Source organism: Trachypithecus francoisi, unplaced genomic scaffold (genome assembly GCF_009764315.1).
Source record: "Trachypithecus francoisi isolate TF-2019V2 unplaced genomic scaffold, Tfra_2.0 Contig01474, whole genome shotgun sequence".
Classification (NCBI taxonomy): domain Eukaryota; kingdom Metazoa; phylum Chordata; class Mammalia; order Primates; family Cercopithecidae; genus Trachypithecus; species Trachypithecus francoisi.
The window spans coordinates 15,726,531-15,750,391 of record NW_022681435.1 but is presented as its reverse complement, the minus strand read 5'-3'; the positions used below and the strand labels follow the sequence as shown (position 1 = coordinate 15,750,391).

At 34.1% G+C, this 23,861-nt stretch overlaps 1 protein-coding gene and 1 long non-coding RNA gene across 2 annotated transcripts in view; one reads left to right on the top strand and one right to left on the bottom strand.

Moving 5' to 3' along the window:
* LOC117062208 overlaps positions 1-20,157 on the top strand; it is a 58,352-nt gene extending 38,195 nt beyond the window's left edge. Inside the window, exons 2-3 of the long non-coding RNA XR_004428256.1 lie at positions 5,330-5,364; positions 19,550-20,157. This is a non-coding gene — a long non-coding RNA (uncharacterized LOC117062208). The remainder of the gene's footprint in view (positions 1-5,329; positions 5,365-19,549) is intronic.
* Positions 1-23,861, bottom strand: part of DOK6 (docking protein 6) — a 429,154-nt gene that overhangs the window by 312,678 nt on the left and 92,615 nt on the right. The gene's annotated exons all lie outside the window — the stretch shown is intronic.

Here is a 23,861-nt window from a genome sequence, read left to right as displayed (position 1 = left end):
AAAGTGACACTCTAATTTCACAACAGGCTCAGTGTATTAACAAAACTTTAAATTGTATAAATCATATGAAAGTTGAAGAATGTTTAATAAGACACACTTTAACTACACTATAAAACATTTGGGAAGTATTGCCTATTTTATGTTTGGCTTGTGTAACTGAATAGAATGTTCAATGTTTAAATTTTCAATGATGAATTCACCATGTAACTTTAATTCTTATGCAAAATTGTCCAAATTGTCTAAAACAGTGACGGAACTACACAATTAACATGTTTCTAAAACACAAAATAAATACAAAGCATCTCATCCACTCCAGAATACAAAAGTCATTGGATAAAGCACACAGGCTTGGATAAAAATTTCCTGTAATAGAATTAGTTCTGCACCGGTACAGTTTTAGACATAACTCTTCACAATCCAATTGCTGAAAATCTGAGATGGAAGTTGAAAGAAAATTTGAGACTGTAAAAACACAAGCTGGGAAGTAGTATTTAGCTTTTAGATCATGCTCTGAGAATGCATTTGTAGATGATGTTCATACATTCTCTGTAGGTCAAATTGTTGTAACCATTACTTTAAGTAAAAGAGATTTCATGGGGTTATCAGTATGACAGACATTATTGGTGCTGACAAAGCAATATTTTCTTGGCTCACTGCTACTTGAGCTAGACCTAAACTGTTACAAAAACACATAAACAAAATAAATAACACCAAAGAGACAAGAAAACAACTTCCAAGAGAAAAAAAAATTGTGTTTCTTTGGCAGGAGATCAATATCTACAGTGTTTGATAAAACCATTAAAGTGAAAATATTTTTAACCATTGAACAAACATTTGTTTTGAAGTAAAAAAGAAAACAAATGGATAAATCCAATATATGATTTCTCATATGTATCTTATATTAAATCAGTTTGAGAGAGTTTGAATTTGGACTTGATTCTTCAGGTGATAAGGTAATTATTTTTAATCTGAAGTATATATTATATCTATTGTTTAATTATCTTTAAAAAACTGTTTAGAAACCATTTATGGAACATAAAACTTAAAATATGTCAGTATAAATAATCCAATCAAATATTTTAGTTTATTTGACTTTTTCTTATTCCTTATGCACATTTCACAAAATAATTTTTCTAGATCCAAATGTTGTATCTGTCTCTGTACAGCTTCCATTGTTCACTCTGTCATCCATGAAAGATGCAGAACTTTATTGAATCAATATTCATAAATATGGTTTTCCTGGATAATCTTTGGATGCAGAGAGATTTTGCATCACACACCACAAAGTGAGTCACTTGGTAATAAATTTAAATTACACATTTCTGATAACAAAAATGTTCCCCTGGTGAAGCTAGAAAATCTGCTTCCCTCTGGTCCCACTTTATGGATCTTCCTTCCCAGCTTCTCTTTGTCTTTCTCTGGCAGGAAATAGCTATCCCTTAATGCTTCCGTTCTTCAGAGCACAGTCAACAACTGGCTCCCAGAAAAAGACACACTTTGATCACTAGAACCTACCCTCCTAAGAAAGAAGCAAGGAGATTGGAAAATACAGATACGCTTTTCTCCATCACATACTTAACTATAATTTGTTGGGTTTTGAATAGCTAGAAAAGAGTTCAATAATGTGGAACAGTAATCAATGTCCCACAAGGAGATATCACAAAAGTTGGACAGAATACTATTTGTAAATTATCCACGAGGAACACTTGTTTTAGCCAAACCTAGTTAGTTAACTAATACATCCAGAATGTAGAAGGATGGTTTAAAATGGTATTTCTCTGAGAAAGAATGATTTAGTTTTGTGAGTCTCTACTTTTTTGTCTTTTTCTTTAATTAATCATTAATTTGAAAATCAATACATGTATACTGAGTCTAAAGACAATCAAGACATTAGCCATCCATAAGTATGTAAAGACTCCATGTGCATAAGATTTAATTTCTTTAGAAATGGCATACTCATTGCAAACATACACTCTGAATGCACCTTGTCTATAATCTCACTTATGCTACCAACTCTCTTCAGAAAAAAATGGATTCTATTTGGTTCTAGTTGAAGTCTATTAAGTTCCAAGTAAAGCTTTATTGTGTGTGGGGACCTCCGAAGTGGAAGTACTGATCCCTTTTGGCCACTTGCCATTTGTTTCCTACTAATGCAATGGCTAAGTCGTGTGTGTGTGTGTGTGTGTGTGTGTGTGTGTGTGTGTGCGCGCGCGCGCGAGCGCGCATCTGTGGTTGGTATTGAACCAACAATGTACTGTTAGTAAACGGCACACAAACATAAAGACATTGTGCAAAATTATCCCTCAGGTCCATTCTAAGGGATTCAGTTGATTTTATTGTCCTCACCTAAGTGTGTACAACACATAGACGAAAGAAAAACGCTGGAACCTTTAGTTATTTAGTAAAGAAGGATATTCTCATTATTTTGCTGAAGGTTCATATTTAAATATAAATCAGGATGTTAATCTACACAGTTTGGGAGATTTTATTCTTTACATTAGAAATGTTTTTTTAAATTTTAATTGCCACATAATTGTACATATTTATGGGGTACAATATGATGTTTCATACACACTTAGTGTAACAATCAAATCAAAATAATTAGCATATCCATCAACTGAAACATTTCTTTGTAGTGAGCACAATATTCAATACATTATTACCTATAGTCACCCTACTGTGCAATAGGGTATCAGAACTTATTTCTCCTAATTGTAACTTTGTACTCATTAGAAATGATTTTATGTGCAAATAATGGACAGATATTCTACCCATAGATTCTCCACTCTATTTTCTACTAGAAGAATTAACGAACAACTTAATCCTCAAATCTGTATTCTCCACTCATGGAAATTAAACACTGGTGTTTTTACTCATTGCCTTTTCTAAATGGACTTGAAATACTGTGTTGACTTAAAACTGAACCACCCTTTTGTAAAAGTTGCAAAGATGGAAATAAACTTTGATTCGAATGTTTTTTTTTTTTAATGAGTGTAAAATTTAAGGTATAGGATGCAGCATACTTTCTAAAAAACACTTCGGTTAAAATACTGCCAGAATGGTGTCATTTGATTTGATTGGTTCTTTATTCTCCTCAACTTTTAAAATACAGGAACCTTGATGATAGAGATTACAAAATTTAAACTGTTTAACATACTATGACAAATAAATATATATTATTTAAAACATGCAACAGTAAAATAAGAAACTCAGATTCATGTTCCATAATCTATTCATAGAGATGCTAGATGTTTAAGAACAATTCTGTAATGTTTATAGATGGTTACATAAAATAGAAAAATCTGGAAAATCAGTTTGCAACTACAGTAATACCTCTCATATACAACAGATATTCTACCATGACAACGTGTTAAAGACTAGGCCTGTCTTTTAAGCAATCAGAATCTTTACTGTTATTACCATGACACTTTCCACATTTCATTAATTGCTTCCATATCCTACTCAGACAAATATGAACAGTTCAATTAAGAGGCCTCTCTTTTTATCACTATATCTCAAACTATTTACGTAGAGCCTAGAAGATTTCACAGATGTGAACAGAACTGAATTGAATTGAATTGAATTGAAAGAAAAACTTCAGGCTAATCCCACCCTCTTACCTAGCGTAGGTTGTCTATGCTTGGGACCAGAGGTGCTTCAGATTTTGGATATTTTGAATTTTGGAATATTTGCACATACTGTACACAATGAGATATTTTGGGAATGAGACCCAAGTCCAAGCACAAACATTTATTTATGTTTTGTATTCATCATATACCCATAGCCTGGAAGTAAATTTTAATAATTTTTTGCATGAAACAAACTTTGTGTCAATTACTTTGTAGAATTTTCAACTTCTGGCATCATGTTGGTGCTCAAAAGGTTTTGAATTTTGGAGCATTTTTGATTTTAGATTTTTGGATTAGGAATGCTCTACCTGTATTCCAAAACAGCAGCAGAAAACATCTAAAACTATCAGTGATTCAAAGAAATAAGGGAAGTAAGATTAAAAAACATACATACTGACATACATACTATTCAAGTACATTTAATATCACACAAAGAGGACAACAGGATTTAATTACATTAGCCTGTATTACTAACACCTTACCCAAAATCCATTAGTGCACTATATATTTTTGACTAGGTCTAATATAAATTGTTTTAAATAAGTAAATATATTTTCTTTAAAAAGCATTATTTTTTAAAGAGTCTTCAGGAGCATCATTGAGGGTAACTAAAATTGCAAGCAACTATTAAGTGCATAAATTCTCTTTAATAATAATAAATGTCAAGTTTTTTATGGTGACTTGACATTAGAATTCAACGTGCTGAAAGTTATTTCCTCTGCACTGAAGAAAATATGGAGTTTTATTTTTCTTACTATTATTTAAAACTGAGCTGCTCAGGCTAGCAGTGTCTCAGATACATTTAGGCAATATTATTTTGTGTGGTAAAATAATCATGAACAATAACATTTCATTTTAAAATTGGAAATTAAAAATCAAAAACACTACATATTAAATGTATGACTTTTCTATTTCAATGCCAGTATAATACAATCGTGAGTATTAATACCATTATTTCTCTTTATAGTCATGTTCTTATGCCTTATTTCATACATGATTTACCAGTAATTATTTCAAACACTTCGAGATAAAATTTTGATAATTCTAAAAGTAATATGTCGTTACTGAAGATTCAGAAAAGTAAAACTGATAAAGCAATGTGTTTTAGTCTCTACTCCAAAGAAGCCCTTTAAAAAATTCAAGTGTATTTTTCCAGATTGATTGTATTTATACATTTCTAATAATTATGGAACCCTTTTCATTTTCCTTTTACACCTAACATTTTAGCCAACATCTAAGTCTCTAGTCTTCATGTTCAATGTTTTATGATTCTATATAATTTATTTAGATATTTTCATGTTTGTGACATTTCATTTATTTTCTTCTTGTATGTTTGAATAATAAAAATAAAGCAGTGATGAACATTCTTCTTTCTGGATTATTGTCTTCTGCTTCTTTATTCTGATTATGTTAGTCTGACTAGTAAGTGGCTATGAGTATAATTTGGTTACTGATGTTTGTGTTTTGTTCTTCACTATAAATTACTAAATTATCCTCCAAAAGTCTGCATCAGTATACACTCTTTCAAAATTTGTGATATTGTTCAAAACAATTTTCTATTCTAGAGATTCATGGCATAAATATTTGTGCAATAGTTGTCTCTCTCTGGTGCTCAATACAAAATCTGTGCAGTGGAGCCAAAAAAACGAGTAATATTCCCATTCCTTTACTCATTAATTTTATTTTTAATATTTTCTCAGGAAAATTTCTGAAAGCCAACTACAATATGCTGTTGGTAAATTTCTTCATTTCCTCTTGCAATTGACATGAAACAGAGAGCGTAAGGAAGATTTTCCATGTCAAATACAGACTGACTAAGACAGATGCTAGCAGTAGAAGATAACTTTATGTACCTGACAATTTTTAAAACCACCATCAGGTTTGTCAATGGTAAGATTACCTGCCAACATATATTCCATTATATTCAGTGAAACGTCAATACATAATTTAAAGAGACTACACCAAGTCAATGTCTTCTATTGGATTCCGTCCATCATATGTTCCTTTTACATAGCATGATTTTAACTTTGATACATATTTTTTAGAAATGTTTTTAAAGACTTTTCTGTTTTTGTTTTCTCTTTAGCCAAAGAAATAATGCCATGGAAAGATTATCCACATATTATTCACCTTGCCAAATCTTTTTGCATATCCCACAGTTACCACCTCATATGATTTTGATATAAAAATTCTAAACTCAGTCATTGACCTCAACTGTGATAAACTACTGATGTCTTCAGGCAAACATATTTGGTTATTAAATAATACATAAAAATACTTAAATTGCAATGCAATATATTTTGTAAGTAACCAAGGTATTTCCTTATAACTGACCATAAGAAGGTGGCTGTTGAGGAAGTAAGATGAGAATAATAAGCAGATAAGAGAGGCAGACAAAAGAGGAGTTCAGCCCACACTAAGGGCACAGCACATTATAAAAAGAAAAGGAAAGAGCAGAAGGAAAAAGAAGAGAAGGAAGAGGAGGAAGAAGGAAAGGGAAGGATAAGTAGGAGAGAATTTTAGAAATTTTGGTATTCATGTCTTTACAATTTTACCAGTAGATTCCTTTAAAATTGTAATATTGTGGAAACAAGTTTTCAATTTATCAGACCAGCAAGTCTTTCCCAAAATTAAGCAGTTCTGAAAAGCATCCTAAGTAAATCTTGTAGTATTTATGACATATAATAATGACACTCTGAATTATTAAGAGACTCACAGAAATGCATAAATGGAAATTTGCCAGCGGCCAGCAGGCAAGCCACCAAGGGAAAGTTAAAAGCTATGCCTTTCCAGCTCATGTAGAAAGATGTAATTTGGCTAGGGGAGGCAGCTCTAGTGCTGTTAACATTTAATGTGTGAAAGTTGATGTAGAGAAAATCTAGCCTACAAGGTTAAGAGCACCTGCAAATATTAAATTGGGACAGAGGACAGCCCAGTTCCATATAATAAATGCTATTCCATGATTGATATCTGCACATCCATGTCATTTGCTGCTTGGAACACAGTATCTCTAAGAAACGGTTATGGGAAATAATAATTAAAAAAGAAAACCCCAAGCTGTATAGCACAACTCTTGAATACAGATTGTCTACAATTCAAAGGCATCTCAAATGAAGTGCCCTAAGAATTAGGGACAGGGTCTTTGAATACTAAGTTAAAACTGAAAGTAATAATGAACAAAAACATATAACAGCAACACAGCTCAACTTCTAGCTACAATCAGTCAGCATACATACATACAAGAAATGACTCATTTAGAGAAACGGATTACAGAAGAGACTCCCATGGCTCTATATAGTTCAGTCAGTCATTCAAAGACAGCCTAGAATGTCTCAAGTTCAATGGCCAATGTCAATAATTTTCCTTATAAGTTTTAAAAAAAAGTTGCCAATTGAAGAGCTAATAATATGAATAAAATATAAAAAATACATAAACAAAACGTTTCCTCCCCCAGCCCATGCAGAGGTCAGCTGGTCTCACATGGTCATATGGAGATCTAATTCACTCAGCCATTCTATCTATACAGTGAATATAAACACATCCATCTACTGAAGCTTAATAATACCACTTGCTGATCTTGGCTTTTACTCTATTCTGACATGGGGTCTTCAGATAGTATTTTAACATCTCATTTATTGACCAAGAATCTCCTATGGTTCATATCTGCAAACAGAACTGTGAGAAATAGAAAGATTCAAAAATTACAATCTCAATCTTCAAACTTTTGCTGTTTAAAATAATACAACTTCAAAATTCTTGTAGATGGAGAAAGAGGAGATAAGAAGCATAGTATTTTTAGGCCGGGCATGGTGGTTCAGGCCTGTAATCCCAACACTTTGGGAGGTCGAAGCAAGCTGATCACTTATGACTATGAGTTTAAGACTAGCCTAGCAAATATGGTGGAACACCCGTCTCTACTAACAACAACAACAAAAAAATAGCCTACTAAGGCAGGGGAATCACTAGAACCAGGGAGGCAGAGTTTGCAATGAGCCAAGATTGCGCCACTGCACTTCAGCCTGAGTGACAGAGTGAGACTTCGTCTCAAAAGGAAAAAAAAAAATATATAGTACTTTAAAATGTGAAAATGTAGATTATCTAGTGCAGCCAAAATAACATTAAAGAAGATTAATATGATAGAATATTGTTCCATAATAAAATGTCAATATACAAAACCCTTTGTCTTTAGACAAATGTTTGCCTAGTACATTTTAATGACCACCTCATTGTTTCTTGCATATAAAGTGTTTTGTTTATGTCTCTATGTCTTTGCATACACCCTCATCCAGAACACCTTCTTCTGGTCTTCACCTGGTGAAAGTTAAGACTCAGTTCACTTACTGTACAATGCTCTCCTGTTCCCTCAGGCAGAGTTGGTTGTCCTCTCATTTCGTAATCAGATTTTATTCAAATCTAATTTGTACCACTAATTATTTGTATTCTAATTATGTGTTTGTGTTTCTGATATTCTCATTAAATAAGGTATAATTTTAAATTCTAAAAAAGGATCTTTTTAACTCCCAGAATACAGTACAATACCTAGAATGCGAAACATTCTCAGAGACAGCACACTTTGTAAAACAACCTGGGCCATTATAGGCACTCCAGGGTGCACCAGACACTCCAGGGTGATCAGACAAGGTCCCTGCTTTCAGTATGCTTGCAAATTTCTTACAAACTTCTCTGAAATAGAAACTTAAATCATGTTGGAATTTACAAAGTTACAGAAAATTAAGAAATGATCAGCATTTTCTAAATAGTGAAATTAAAACAGTGAATATTGGTGGAAATGAATCTGTGGCCTAAAGAGTTTAAAAATGCATGATGATAAATCTGAGAAATTCAGAAGACCTATTTGCATGCTTGAAAATGCTGAAACATCCTCCAATTGTAACATTTACCAAACTTATTTTTCATAGACTATGTGTACATGTATGCATGTATTGTTATTCTATGAAGTTAGTGTTACACAACTTATTTTTTCCCTCTCAAATATACTGGCATAAAATAGTTACTCAACTAAAATGTGAGAGTGGATAGATTAGGAACCATATATCTTTTGACTCTCAAGTTACTTCTTCATAGTTTTCTCTAATTCATTTCCTGTTGTGTCTTTTTAGAAAGCTGTTTACTTTTTCAAGTCTATTCTATTTTTGTTTCTTTTGAGCTGTAGCAGAAAGAAATAATAATAAAAATAGCTTTATGTTTGTTAGTTCATGCTGGAATCCCTCATTTATTCAGTATGCCACTGGCTTTATGGTAATGACACTCTCAGGTGGCCCAGAAACAAAGGAAAATAAAGACAGATGATGACCAAGCAACAGTGAAAAGGAGGTTATCTAGTGAACACCAGAAAACACTGAAGCATACAGGCTGCTGAATTTATTATCATGTTCACCTTAGAAACAGGAGAAAATGTTTATAATTCCTTTCACATGCATTAGAAAGGTTATCTCCCACAAACATATGGAAAAGTTTTCTTGGCTATAAATATTTACACAATGCCTCATTTAATCCTATGGTCTAAAAGAAGCCTAGGAAGAAATCATGGAACTCAATACACTACACAATTAAGCACTCTGGATAAATCATTCTGATATAAAAATGTTTGTCTCATCTCATATGTTTTAAATATTATAGTGGAGATAGGTTAAACACTTAAATGGAAAGCTGTCATCATCTTAACATTAGCCAAGAGCTGATACATATGAATAGCTGATATAACTCATAGACGATTCACCATCAATAATTAAAAAAATTGTCCCCCGTGTCATCTGATTAACTGAGCAGAGCCTCTAATCAGTCTGAGGCTATGAACAGAAGACAACACTGAGTGAGCTGAATGGTGATGCCTGCAAAGCTCATAGCAAGCAACTGTTTCTTCAAAAAAAAAAATATATGGAGAGCTCTAGTCATGAAGTGGTCTACAAAGTAGGAGGTAGCATGTTGTACGATAATATAGGCAAAGGCAACAGCCTAATTTTAAAATAAAATAAAAATAGATTCTTAAAAAAAACAACCTACCTGAATTTTTTTAGATGAAAGATGTGGGATAAATTAATATGCTTGCTGGTTAAATGACATTAATCATGATTTTGTTCCCAATATAAATAAATAAAACAACTACCTACTTGTTTATTGTTTAACAAAGCTGTCTATACAAATTACATGTACTCTATATTTTTTAATTTTAAAGTTCCTATATGAATCAGATGAGTTATTTATTACAATTCAGGATTCATTCAACTAGTTTGACTTTTAAACAATTTTTTTACAACACAATATCCTATTAAAATTTTCAAGAATGTTACTTTCTTCCACTTGGAAATTTGGCACAAAGAGGAGATTTGAAAACACATCTAGTACGTAAGGCAATTCTTGTTAATTTTTCAAGAGGATGGCAAAGGAGAAAAGTGTTCTTAAATGTCATCTTCATGTCTTCTTCCCTCCTCCTTTTTTCTTGTTTCCCCTTTTTTTTTTTTTAAACTCATGTACATTTTTATCTTATACTTGGTTCAATATTTTGACCTCAAAGTGATCAGTAAAAAAGTACTTGGAGAAATCAAAATGCATGCCTACAGGCTTCAAGTATTTACACGAAGAGGTAATCAAATAATTTCAAGAAAATTTCAAGAGAAAAAAATCTAAATGAAAAAGGATCTTACATCATTCATTTTGCATATATTGATTTTTTATTGTTACATAATATTTTAAAATATAAAATTAATAAGTTGCATGCATCAACAAGGAACTAAAATAAAACTTAACTAGAGGTAGTATGTATTTTAAACCTTAACAGATACCTAACATTTTATTAAATTTTAATCTGACAAATACTAACTTGAAATGCAAATTATAGTAACATTTTAATTATAAAGTGTATCTTCACTTTTCTTTGATAAAATTATAATGTTGCAGTTTTATAACACCAAGAAGCATGTTCATCCTTTGGCAAATACAAATGTATTGATTCACTGCTAAGCAATTTAGCTTAACTGAAATTTTTTTAATAATTACTGTCACACCACCTGTATATTGCTTTGTTGCTGAAGAATTTTACCTTAATGCGCAATTTTCCAAAAATCTCTCCTATTATGCAAGATCTTCATATAATAGAAAAGCTCCCCTATATTTTATCAGAGAGTCAAATCTAGTTTTCACAGGTAATTACAATTCACTACCAATATCAGGTTGGTTAGAAAACAAAGGCTTATGTTTTCCTTTAGAAACCACTTATTGCTGGAAATCCTCATTATCTGGAGTGACTGGAAGCTTCTCATAAGCAAACGATGGCAAGATGTATTAGGGTAGACTGTATGAGAGAGAGAGAGAGAGAATGTGTGTGTGTGTGTGTGTGTGTGTGTGTGAGAGTATATGTGTGTGTGCACCCAAGCACATGCTCAAAGGCGTGTGTCTGAGTTCAGTATTAGCAGTCAGGCTAGAAACTTAAATAGTTGAAGCGTTTTTGACCAAAGGATAGAAGCATAGTTTCTATCGAAAACATGGCAACAATCATAAATCTTAAGAGTTAATTCTCATTCTTTCTTATTTTTAATAACAATACGTGAACAGAAATGAGTACATTTATTGGTAAAATATAAAATATTGAACTAAAATGCATTATATTTAGTGAATGAGCTTTTATTGTCATTTTAATTATAGATACAAAAATGAAAAATAATCTCAAGATTAAATTCTATCTACTATACTATTTTCCCTCATATATTTAATAAAATCAGCTAATTGTGGTGTATAATAAAATAAAGTTAAAAATTTATCTAACATTCATCTCCAGTGATACATATTCACACTAATGAAATGTGACATCTGAAATACCAGATTTTAAAGGAAACTGGAATAGCTGCAATCCACATACCAGTTTTTGTTGTTGTTAAAAGGTATAACCATTTTTTAAGGGAGAATAATCATAGAAACCATTGATTTAAACCAGTTCTCAATTATCTAAATGGGGCACTAAGTCACAGAGATACTGATTGACTTGTCAACGACGATATCCATGCATAACACTGTAGGAAGGGCTAATATTCAGGATTCCTTCCCCCAACTGTTAAAAAACAACTATTTCTTGCTGGATTAAAAAGCAAAGCCTGGCCAGGCACGGTGGCTCACGCCTGTAATCCTAGCACTTTTGGAGGCAGAGGCAGATGAATCAACTAAGGTCAGGAGTTCAAGGCCAGCCTGGCCAACATGGCAAAACCCTGTCCCTACTGAAAACACAAAAATTACCTTGGCGTGGTGGTGGGCACCTGTAATCCCAGCTATTCAGGAGGCTGAGGCAGGAAAATTGCATGAACCTGCAAGGGGGAGGCTGCAGTGAGCTGAGATCATGCCATTGCACTCCAGCCTGGGTGAAAGAGCGAGACTCCATCTCAAAAAAAAAAAAAGCAAAAGACCCAGGGGGTTGGCTTGACCTAAATGCCCACATTTGAATAAAGTATGATGCTCAAGATAGCATTGATTGCATTGATTGACACAGCTTGAGTAGGTTTCTTGTCTTTTTTTGTAAGAAAGAGACTGGAGGGAGTACCGAGACAAGCAGACTTACCTTCAAATATGGAATATAATTTCCACAAAAATAAAATATATTTTAAACCTAAAGATTGTGTGTGTGAGGTGCGTGTGTGTGTGTGTAGGGGGGAGATGATGAACAGGAAAAGACAACTGAAATCCACTAGAAACACCATTATTGTGATCGTCAGGATCAACCCAAGCATCTGCCCAAACATAATCCAACTGATACTGTCAGTCCAATCTCCTTTACACTGTCCATTCACAACTACCAACCCGGCATATTTCTCATGCTTACCTAACAGTCTGATATGTGTTATTTTATATAATTTTAGTCTAATGAATACTTAATTTGGAACAAAAATTAAATGAGCCAGATTCTAGAAGAGATTCAGTGAAAGAACTATGGTTTCAATGGTGATAGTAAGGTATTCATATTTTACAATTAACAAGGCAAATGGTTTAATATTTTGCAGGACACATTGCTAACTATAAATTTAAATATGGGATGAGATTGGTCTGTAATAACCGTTAAGGAGATCAATAAATGAAAAATCTTGAATATATTAACAATGACAGTATGGACCCCTAATCCTACTCATTGCTACTATCTCCTGTGCTATAAAATAATCATAATATATTGGGAAAATGACAAAGTGCCTATGTGTAAAACAGGCTTCATCTCTTTTAATATCTGCGAATGAATGATAACATTGAAGTAAAGTTTTACAGATTTTGAAGATGTCTTACTCCTTGTTTTACCTGAGTACTTCAAATATTTACCCTTATTTCCTAGGCAAGTATTATAATTATTAGATCTTATCTCCCAAACGAGGTTCAGTTTTAGAGAGAGAGTTGACTACAGTGCTCTCTCTAAAATAATAACAATATTATGACTCTGTACCTTGTGCCTCATCTTATATACTGCATTCCAAACAAGGAATATTATAAAACGTGAGAGCAATGTGCCAAGATACAAAAATATCAGATGATATAGGGGTTCAAGGTCTTGAAGAGCTATATAACTGTCAACAGATAATACTGTAATAATAGAGTGCATAGGATATGAGGGAAGTAATTTTTAATGTAAAGAAAACAACAGCAGAAACAGGAATCAATGTGTTTGCTCCAATCATCCTTCTATTCAAAATTCATTGCTTCTGTTAACAAGTTTCATTTTGTTTAATTTTATTTTCTTATAAATAAGACAGTGTTGCCAGAATTATTTGTATTCTTCCTCAGTTCAACCACTGAACTCCATCTATGACTTGGCAACATTTATAATTTCTTCCATATAATTTAGCCAAAGAGAAAGGGGAGAGGAGATCAAAGTTGAAGACAAAGATGACGAAGAAATGAGCAAAAATAAACAAACTTACACTAAAATACAAAATTTAAAATACTAAAGTTATTTTACTAAAGTTAGAATTGGCTATTAAGCACATTTTTCCAAATGATTCACTAAACTGAATCTGACTTCCCTTTTCACAGCAGTTCAGAATCATAACATGTTTTATACATTTTAGTAAAGACAATTTCACTGTTGCTCATGCTTTGTACTTCGGCCAATACACAGATATATAGATCATTTTGGACATGATGCAATGTATTTACGTTGGTAATGGCCATTCAGAAAATTATAGAAAAAATTAAAAACAACTGGCTGTTTGGTATTTAAATGTAGTAAGCTACACAACAAAACTCCAATTCATCTCATTTGGAATTTCAAAAAATACTTGGCATGAGTGTCTTAAAAGCAATTAGTAAAGAAGTTAATAAAATCAGTAGTTCATATTTACAAAAGCAAATTTATGGCATGAACAGTGAGTATTAAGATACCCTGTTAAGTGATTGAAGATGTTTTCATTACTTAATGGTTAATATCAACTAGAAGCAATATTGCATGATTCCAACAGCACCAAAAAGAATATACAAGTAATGAAGAATTAAACGCAATATCCAGCAGCTCCAATTCAGTGTAATAAACTTGTATTTCATTGCTTTCTGTGCTTAATAAGAGTGTTAGGATTCATTTGTTTCAAGAATACTCAAACTTTAGCCAAAATGACTTAAAAATAATAGCAAGTTTCTGAAACACAAATTAGAGCATTAGTTTCCTAGCAAAGTAGTGTCAGGGTAAAAAGCTACATCTAATTGCCATTCTTCCGTTAGTCTTGTATGCTGCAACATTGATTTAATAAAACAGGACAGTTTGATCAAGCTGAACATTACTAGCAAAAAAATGCAGCTGTCACTGCTGTTTTGGCATAGAAGTTTGAAATAATGAATGCATTTCACATCCATTTGCTCTTGCATAAATACATAGCACCCTGAGAATCTCAAAAATGGCACAATTACAATTTAGTTGTGCTCACCCCAGAATAAAAATATGTAGAGACAGTTTTATTTAAATGAGAGCTGTCAAATGTGCAGCTTAAATATTAAGTGAACAATTTATTTGGAAAGTGTTATTGGGGGTAGGAGAAATAAAAGTCTGAGACAGAAGTACAAATATCCTGGCTTTTTTTTTTTTTTTTTTTTTTTTTTTTTTTTTTGAGACGGAGTCAGGCTCTGTCCCCGAGGCTGGAGTGCAGTGGCGCGATCTCGGCTCACTGCAAGCTCCGCCTCCCAGGTTCACGCCATTCTCCTGCCTCAGTCTCCCAACTAGCTGGGACTACAGGCGCCCGCCACCACGCCAGGCTAATTGTTTCTATTTTTCAGTAGAGACGGGATTTCATCATGTTAGCCAGGATGGTCTTGATCTCCTGACCTCGTGATCCACCCGTCTCGGCCTCCCTAACTGCTGGGATTACAGGTGTGAGTCACCGCACCCAGCCATATCCTGGCTTTTAAAATTAATTTTGTAATTGTCGACATAACATTTTGTTAAGACTTTGAAAGGTGGCTGAATTTCATATATGAATGAGGTTGAAGAAACATACAAAAGAATAAAAAGAATTAGGATTGTAAATTTTTCTGGGAACCAGGACTTGGTAGAGGAGTAGAAAAAAGGGTTCTCTGATGAAGGAAAGAATGTTTGGGACTCATAAGTACCACCAGGTGGATAGGGTGTGTCTTACCACTGGTGATGGTTATACTTGAGTAACTGTTGGAAATGTAATAGGATTGTTAAAATATATAATATTAGCTACACAAATGTGGAATCCACATCATTGTTCTGTCTATACCTTAGCAATATAAATAAGATTTTTATCAAAACATGTAATTTGTTTTTAAAAGCAACAACGATGCCATGACTAGTTTAACCATGGCAAAAGTGTTTCCTTTTCCTCCACAGTGGTCAAATAGCACCTATAGCTTTCCACAAGACTCTGTCTATATCACTCATTCTCATTTCTTTTTTCCTAACCATATCTGGATCTTCTAGTTTGCAGTCATGAATTCCTGAGACGGTCTGCATAAGTATCATGGCATGACCTTTTGAAAGAAAAAATATCTCTGCTACAGTATGCAATGATGCTGTAGATCTATAAATATACTTAGTGACAAACTTGACCCATTACGCCAATTTTAATAACCCTGTCTTTATTTCACTGCCTAGAACCGTGTAACCCAAACGCTATCAATCTCCACCTCCATCCTTACACTCACTACCTAATTGTTTCCATAATGTGACCTTTACATCTCCACTGAAGTCTGTGACTTTAAAAAACAAACTGGATTCTAATTAAAAACTTTCCAACAAAATTGGAAAGGTACAGATGATTTCACTGGAAAATTCCACTAAGTTGCAAGGAATAATACAAATTCTATACTAACTACTGCACAAAACAGAGAGGAGGGGATATTTCTCAAGTAATTCCTTAAGGACAGCAGTTGCTGAGATTAGAGAAAAGACATCACAAGAGGAAAAAAATAAAGCTACAGACCAATGTACCTTATGAATATAGATGCAAAAACTCAATAAAATAGCAGCAAATATTACCGACAATATACAAAATGCACAACCCATCATAACTAAGTGGAATTTCTTCCAGTAACCAAGGCTGGTTCAACATTGAAGGCTATACAATTAAATTTACCGTATCAAAAGATGATATAACGGAAAAACCCACAACTAATCATTGAAATAATGTTTGAAAATAATCAACATCCATTCATGAAAAAAAAGACATTAGGAAGCTAAGACTAGAAGGAAAATCCCTCGATCTGACATACAGCCCCTATAAAAAACCTACAATTAACATCATACATAAAGGTGAAAGACTGAACGCTTTTCCCCTAAGACTGGGAAAAAGTCAAACATGTCTTCTCTTCCCTCTCCTCTTCAACATCATCCTAAGTGACCCACTGATAAATATAAACGCACAGATAAGTCCCAAATGCATCATGTTAAATATAAGAAGCCGAACTGGAAAGGTTATGTTCTGCCTCATTTCATTTCCTTGACACCTACAAAGGCAAAACTATAGAGGCAGTTAACAAATCATAGGTTGCCAGGGGTGAGGGATAAATGGTGGGTTCATAACAAAAAGACATGAGGAAATTTGCGGGGAGTGATTAAATTGTTGTGTATTTTGATTCTTGTGGTGGTTAAATAACTGTACCCATTTCTAAGGCCTTACAAAATTTTACATTAAAAGTGAAAATTATATTGGATGTAAACATACCTTAATTTCTGTAAAGAAAAAATGTCCTGTCCCTGAGTGACGGTGCTACTTTATATACTTTTAAAAAACAGAGTCTTTATAACTTCCATCTATTTGTCCATTAGAAGATAAATTGGGGAAAATAAATGTCAAAGATTGCTGAACCCAAAGAGTATTATGTTATTATCTTAACATAATATTTACATTCATTTGTTGCTAGAATTTACCAAGCACTGTGCTAAGACCTTTACATTCATTATTTCATGGAACTGTCACACTGATCCCATCAGTCATCTATAATTGCTTTTATCTTAATGTGAGAAAAAAAAAGCATATGGGTTAAATGTCCAGAATTTTTTTTATGAAGTTTTAACATTTTGTGTTTAATTTTGCTAGTATTTTGGTGAATTTATGTTGTTAGAAATAAGATTTTGTTTTGTTTGCTTACCTGCTGCTGAATAAAGAATGGGAGTATTGGCCCGGCATGGTGGCTCACGCCTTTAATCCCAGCACTTTGGGAGTCTGAGGAGGGTGGATCCCTGAGGTCAGAAGTTCAAGACAAGCCTGGCGAACATGGTGAAACCCCGTGTCTACTAAAAATACAAAACTTAGCTTGGCGTGGTGGTAGGTGCCTATAGTCCCAGCTACTCAGGAGACTGAGGCAGGAGAATCGCTTGAACCTGGGAGGCGGAGGTTGCAGTGAGCCGAGATCAAGCCACTGCACTCCAGCCGGGGTGACAGAGGAAGACTCTGTTTCAAAAAAGAAAAAAAAAAAAAAAAAAAGAATAGGAATATGACAGTACTAGAATTCAGTTCTACGTTTAATTCTGAAGCCATGATTTGTAACGACTCCACCATAGGCTTTTTCCCACAGCATTAGAAACTTTAAGGCTTCTACAGTACAGAGGAAACACGTCAATGGAATTAGATAGTAGTTACTGCAGCGGACTTGGTCAATTATATAAAAAGACTGATAGGTAAGGGAAGAAAAAACTCCACTTTTGCTTAACCACAGTCCCTTCAACATCATTATCTCCACCTCCAAGTTTAAGGTGACAAAAGAAGTTAGTTCTTACCTGACAAAAGGAAAACACTATCATCCCTACTTTTCAGTTAATATTTTAGTAGCATTTATTTTCATATGCATGATAGGATGTGACTGTGGACTGTGGGAACTAGAAAAGAGAACTTTTCTTTAGTCCTCCAGTGGAGTAGGAAGTCGTAAGATATAAACAATTACACGGATAAATGCAATCATAAACGTTACATGAAAATAAGTGCAGAGGGAACTATATATAAGTAAAGAAGGAGAAGAATGGAGAGCTTCCAGTAGGAACTTTTAATTAGAGAAAGACATAGACAATGTCATCTTTAAAGTTGTCAACATTTTTCCTGTAACAAAATTGAGGTATTGGTAGAAAATAGGGAGAAATATTTAAACAGCTCTCGTGGAATCACAAAAGCCCAAATCACAAGATTTCTGAATAACCTTTATAATTTCTCTTAATTATTCCTTTGTTTTTTTGATAGCATGTGGTAGGCTTAAGCCATTACAAAGTGGTTTTTCACATGTTAAACAAATGGAAAAAATGTCACTTTTATTGAAGAAAAAATATTTTTTTTTGCATGGACTGCTAACAACTATAAAGATACATCTTTATATTTGATTATTGCTCATCATATCCTTGTTCCATTTGTAATATTCATTGGATACAAAATGTTACCAGTACATATAATTTCCCAACTAACTATATAATGGCACACATTATATTTGCCTTAACTAGAGAAGCAGGCTCAGAAAAATATCAGGTACATGTTTGAATTCTATTTTCTCGTTAAGTTACTTCCATTAAAAATTGTGATTGTGAGGTAAGTGCTGATGCTTTTTTTTTTTAAAGGAACTGTGGTGTTATCTTCTTGTTCATAGTTTGTAAGATAGAATAGGGGTAGTTGGGACAGTTCCAATTAAGATTTAGAGATTTAAACTTAATAGATCTTTGTTGACCTCACATATTTCTAAAATGACTTTTATTTTAAATTACCTACTCATCTAGCTACATAGACAAAATGACAGTTCTCTATCTTAAACTTATCCCATTAACTCTCAGACTAGACAACTAGATTGGTAATTGGCTTAATATTTGACATGGAAACCCACAGTATTATAATTTTCCATCGTGAATCCATACAAAGATATAGCTGAGGATGCTCTTGTAAAGAATTATCCAAGTCATTCAGAATTCTCAATAGTTCTTTAGTTTGCAAAAGGTACTCCTTTTTCGAAACAATGTTTTAGACCTATGAATATAACATTTTCTTCTATTGTTCCAGAGAATAATGACTCTATTCATTTCTTTTTCTGTCCTTGAATAAGAAATATGTTGGTTTAAAATATTATTCAATATAAAATGACATATATGTCAAATAATAACTTATTTTTGTAACTGGAATTAATATTTTTTCTTCTTGCTCTAAAGTATTACATTTATATCAAGATGAGGGTGTATTGGCCAAAGCAAAAGATCTTATTTTTAAAGATAGCAGATACTGAACTGAAAAATAAATATTTGTGTTATTTTAAGACATTGTTTATCAGTTTTACTGTTTTAAAGGCCATGATCTTAAATATTTTTGCCTTCTTTTATCTTACAATAAAGGAAAATTTAACCATACTTACTATTTACCAAAATAGAAGATTATACCAGGCAATGAGAATGAGAACTTTATTAATTTAGGTGTTTTCTGCACTTTCTTACTTATTTCCTCCTCAATCTCTTTCAGGTAGATTTACGCTTTCACAGTAGCAGTGAACTCTCCCTGCCACAGAGAAACAACAGCGTCCACGTTGAAAATTCACTAGTCAATTATCCGCCTTAGTTCACTGGGTCTCTATGTCAACCGGAAAACATTTTGGTTATGCACAACACTTGGTTCCGGTTTAGAAAGTAATTATCTCTGCTTTAAGGTTTGATATTATTCCCATAACTATATTTTTTGGTCTAATAAAAGAATGTCTCAGATTGAAATCTGTCACACATGTAGCTATTTATTATACAAATGTTTTTAGCATGCATACACACAATAAAATCATACAACCTATTTTGAAAAGGCAAGGACATCTCAGCTATCTGGTAACTGTAGTTTGCATGACAAGCTCATTTAAGAAAAAAACGTGACAATACTCTTAGGTCAAGATTTAGTTAATGCTAACACCAAGCAGAATCCTTTAAATTCACAGCCAGTCACAAGGCAATTTACAGATAAATCTACCAGTTTCTTCCATAAGAGTGCACACTACAGAACCTTCTATATACTTATCCTATTAAGAGTATCTTTACATAGTTTAGTTCCTCTAACATCTCTTGTAGACCACTAGTTTCTGCAATGAAAACTTATTTGTGGCCAGGCATGGTGGCTCACGCCTGTAATCCCAGCACTTTGGGAGGCCAAGGTGGGTGGATCATGAGGTCAGGAGATCAAGACCATCCTGGCTAACACGGTGAAACCCCGTCTGTACTAGAAATACAAAAAAATTAGCCGGGCATGGTGGCGGGCACCTGTAGTCCCAGCTACTCGGGAGGCTAAGGCAGGAGAATGGCTTGAACCCCGGAGGTGGAGCTTGCAATGAGCCGAGATGGCGCCACTGCACTCCAGCCTGGGCGACAGAGTGAGACTCCGTCTCAAAAAAAAAAAAAAAAAAAAAACTTATTTGTAATATTATCCATACTACTTCATAAAGAAGCATGTTGTTTGATACACATATATGGCCAGGTCTAGCACATGTGAATGCTTTTTTTAAGTGTGGGGTTCCTAATTGCACACTAAATAACATGGGATTTGAGGTTATGATAAGGCAACTGATCCACTCCTAGGATTGTAGCTTAAAGTAACCACCTCAGAATTTCACATGCTTGATACTTTACTAGTTTCTAACAAATTAAAGATACTGGAACAGCTTCTCTGCATTCAGCACTGCTGAGCATTTATTACTTGAAGCTCTATTCCCTTGGGACTCTTGACTCTAACCTCTTCTGAGAGTCTCTGTAATTCCTTGACCATTTTTATCTTTGTTTTCTTGAATTATCTCTTCTTTCTTGACTTTTAATACACTAGAAGCCACTCTCATTCTGTTCTTGGCCCACAGTTTCTCTCTCCACAGTATTTCATTGAATTACCCTCTCCTGTTCCACGGTTTTCTTGGTTTCAGAGTCCTGAACCTTATCTGTTGAATATATTCTGCCAAATTTTTCAAAGACATTCAAATTCAACATTCTTCTAATAACAATAATTATCAAAACTTCTCTGATAAATGGTATTATTATTCTTTTCAAGAAGCCAGCCAATTATGTAGCCTTTGACTTCATGTCTTACCAACGGTATCATGCACAATTTACCACCTTTAAAAAGTCAATCTGGCCGGGCGCGGTGGCTCAAGCCTGTAATCCCAGCACTTTGGGAGGCCGAGACGGGTGGATCACGAGGTCAGGAGATCGAGACCATCCTGGTCTACACGGTGAAACCCCGTCTCTACTAAAAAATACAAAAAAAACTAGCCGGGCGAGTTGGCGGGCGCCTGTAGTCCCAGCTACTCGGGAGGCTGAGGCAGGAGAATGGCGTGAACTCGGGAGGCGGAGCTTGCAGTGAGCCGAGATCGCGCCACTGCACTCCAGCCTGGGCCACAGAGCGAGACTCCGTCTCAAAAAAAAAAAATAAAAAAAAAAATAAATAAAAAATAAAAAGTCAATCTAATTACATTGTTTAAGTTTAGTAAAACAAACTATTCTAATATTAAACAGAAGCAACTGTTCTGAAATAATAGCTCTCTTGACTCTTCTGAAGACATCAAGGAAGAAATATTATTCCATTGTTACAGATCAGTGTTCTAGGTGTCCTGTCTCTGTTTCCCACACAATCAATACAATAAAAATGTGATATAATAACAATGAAAGCTATGTCCTGTATTTTTTGTATTTATTAATATCTAGATTGATGTTCTAATATTCTAACCTTTATAAAGATATATTTAAGGATCCAAAATAGGTATAAATCATCCCTGTGTCTCAGTGGGAAATTTAAAAAATTAATCATTACACCAACTGACATAAGTGTTTCATTTTAATCTTATTATGATGTTCATGGTTACAGACTTCACAGAAAAGCTAAAGAGGTTCCATGTGTCCCAACTGTAATTAGGCATTTTGCAACAATTATTATATGTTAATTAGGCAAATATAAAAACGTGGAGACTACTAAACTCCATTCATCTGACCCACAAGTGCGTGGAAACCTAAAACACATTGCGAGAGCAAAAACTCTCCGTGTGTGCTCTTGCTTGAGAAGAAGAGATATTGAACTGATGTTGGTTGTGGTGCTGGACTGATTAGACAACTCAAGCTGAGATTACACACTTACATGGAAAATACATTATTTGAGGATATTGGGTTCCAACATACAGTACTTGTTTTGGCAATAATATAACTTTTGAAAACTGTACTCTTTTATTCTGAGCTTGATTACGTAGTAAGCAACGTACACAAACTAATTCACTAATCAGTTGTCAGTGGAGTCAAGTTAGCATGAACGCAGTATTGTTTGAGATCATTTGATAATGATAAATTTGAACATCCAAAACTCTGCCATAAAATGAGTTCTAAAAAAACAGAGTGTCCCAAGTGTAAAGTACTTTCTTTTGGTAGAAAATATGATGTTTTAGGTATTATATGAGAATGCTATTAACCATGATTATTTCAACTTATTTTTCCGTCTTTTATGTTGGTTCAGTACCCCATTTTCTAGAGTTGTTTTTCTCTCAAGGATCTCTTTCAAAAAAAGTAGAAGGGAATGCAACATTAACATACTCTAACACACACCCCAAACCAAATGTATGCTGGCATTTCAGATTTTACACATCAATTCCAAAATACACGTATTTAAAAATCACATTAGCCGGCTGGGCGCAATGGCTCACGCCTATAATCCCAGCACTTTAGGAGGCCGAGGCAAGCACATCACGAGGTCAGGAGATTGAGACCATCCTGGCAAACACGGTGAAACCCCGTCTCTACTAAAAATACAAAAAAATTAGCTGGTCGTGGTGGCAGGCACCTGTAGTCCCAGCTACTGGGGAGGCTGAGGCAGGAGAATGGTGTGAACCCAGGAGGTGGAGTTTGCAGTGAGCCAAGATAGCACCACTGCACTCCAGCCTGGGTAACAGAGCGAGACTCCATTTCAAAAAAAAAAAAAAATCACATTAGCTGTCTTAATGGTGACGGGTTTGTAAACAAAGTGGTTTGATAACTCACCTTACACAAACTCTAAAATACTAAATGATGATTTTATATTTGTCAAACTATACTGACTGAAATTAATTTACATTCCAGGGTGATTATAAGATTATATATTATGAATAAAGGTGAACACATCTATCTAGCCATTTATCTGTATCCACTAGTTGTTACCTATATTGCCAGTAACATATATTAATATTTAGTTAAATGATTGAACTTTCAGCAAAGTATTCATTCAATAAATATTTACTAATTGCCTTCTCTGTATCAGGCACTATGTCAGGTGCTGGGGCTACAGGCAGTGAACCCAGGAGGCAGAATCCTTGTTTTCATGGAGATTATATTTTAGAGGAGGTAAACATCCAATAGTGGCTACAGCTAAAAGGACATGTAAGGTAGAGTTAGGAAGCTGAGAGCCAGTATAATGGAGAGGTGGCCAGGGGAGACCTCATTGAGAAGGTGACATATGAAAGAGAATGGCAAAAATAAAGGAAACGAGTCAAGTCCTTGTCCACGGGGAAGAATAGGAAGGTTGAGGAGGGAGCAAGTACAAAATCTGAAATGTGGATATTTATTTGATGTGTCCAAGTAACTATAAAAACAGAGGCAGAGAATACCAGAAGATAAAGTCAATGCCCACAGTATGTATGTGGGTGGATAATAGTAGATTGACAGCAATTATGGGAAACCATTGGTGGGCCGTGAAGAAGGGCTTACACCATCTCATGTACCTGTATCGAGCATCATTCTGGCTGGTATATGGAAAACTGAGGCTGAAGGTGATGGGGTGATGTAAAGGGGGAAGC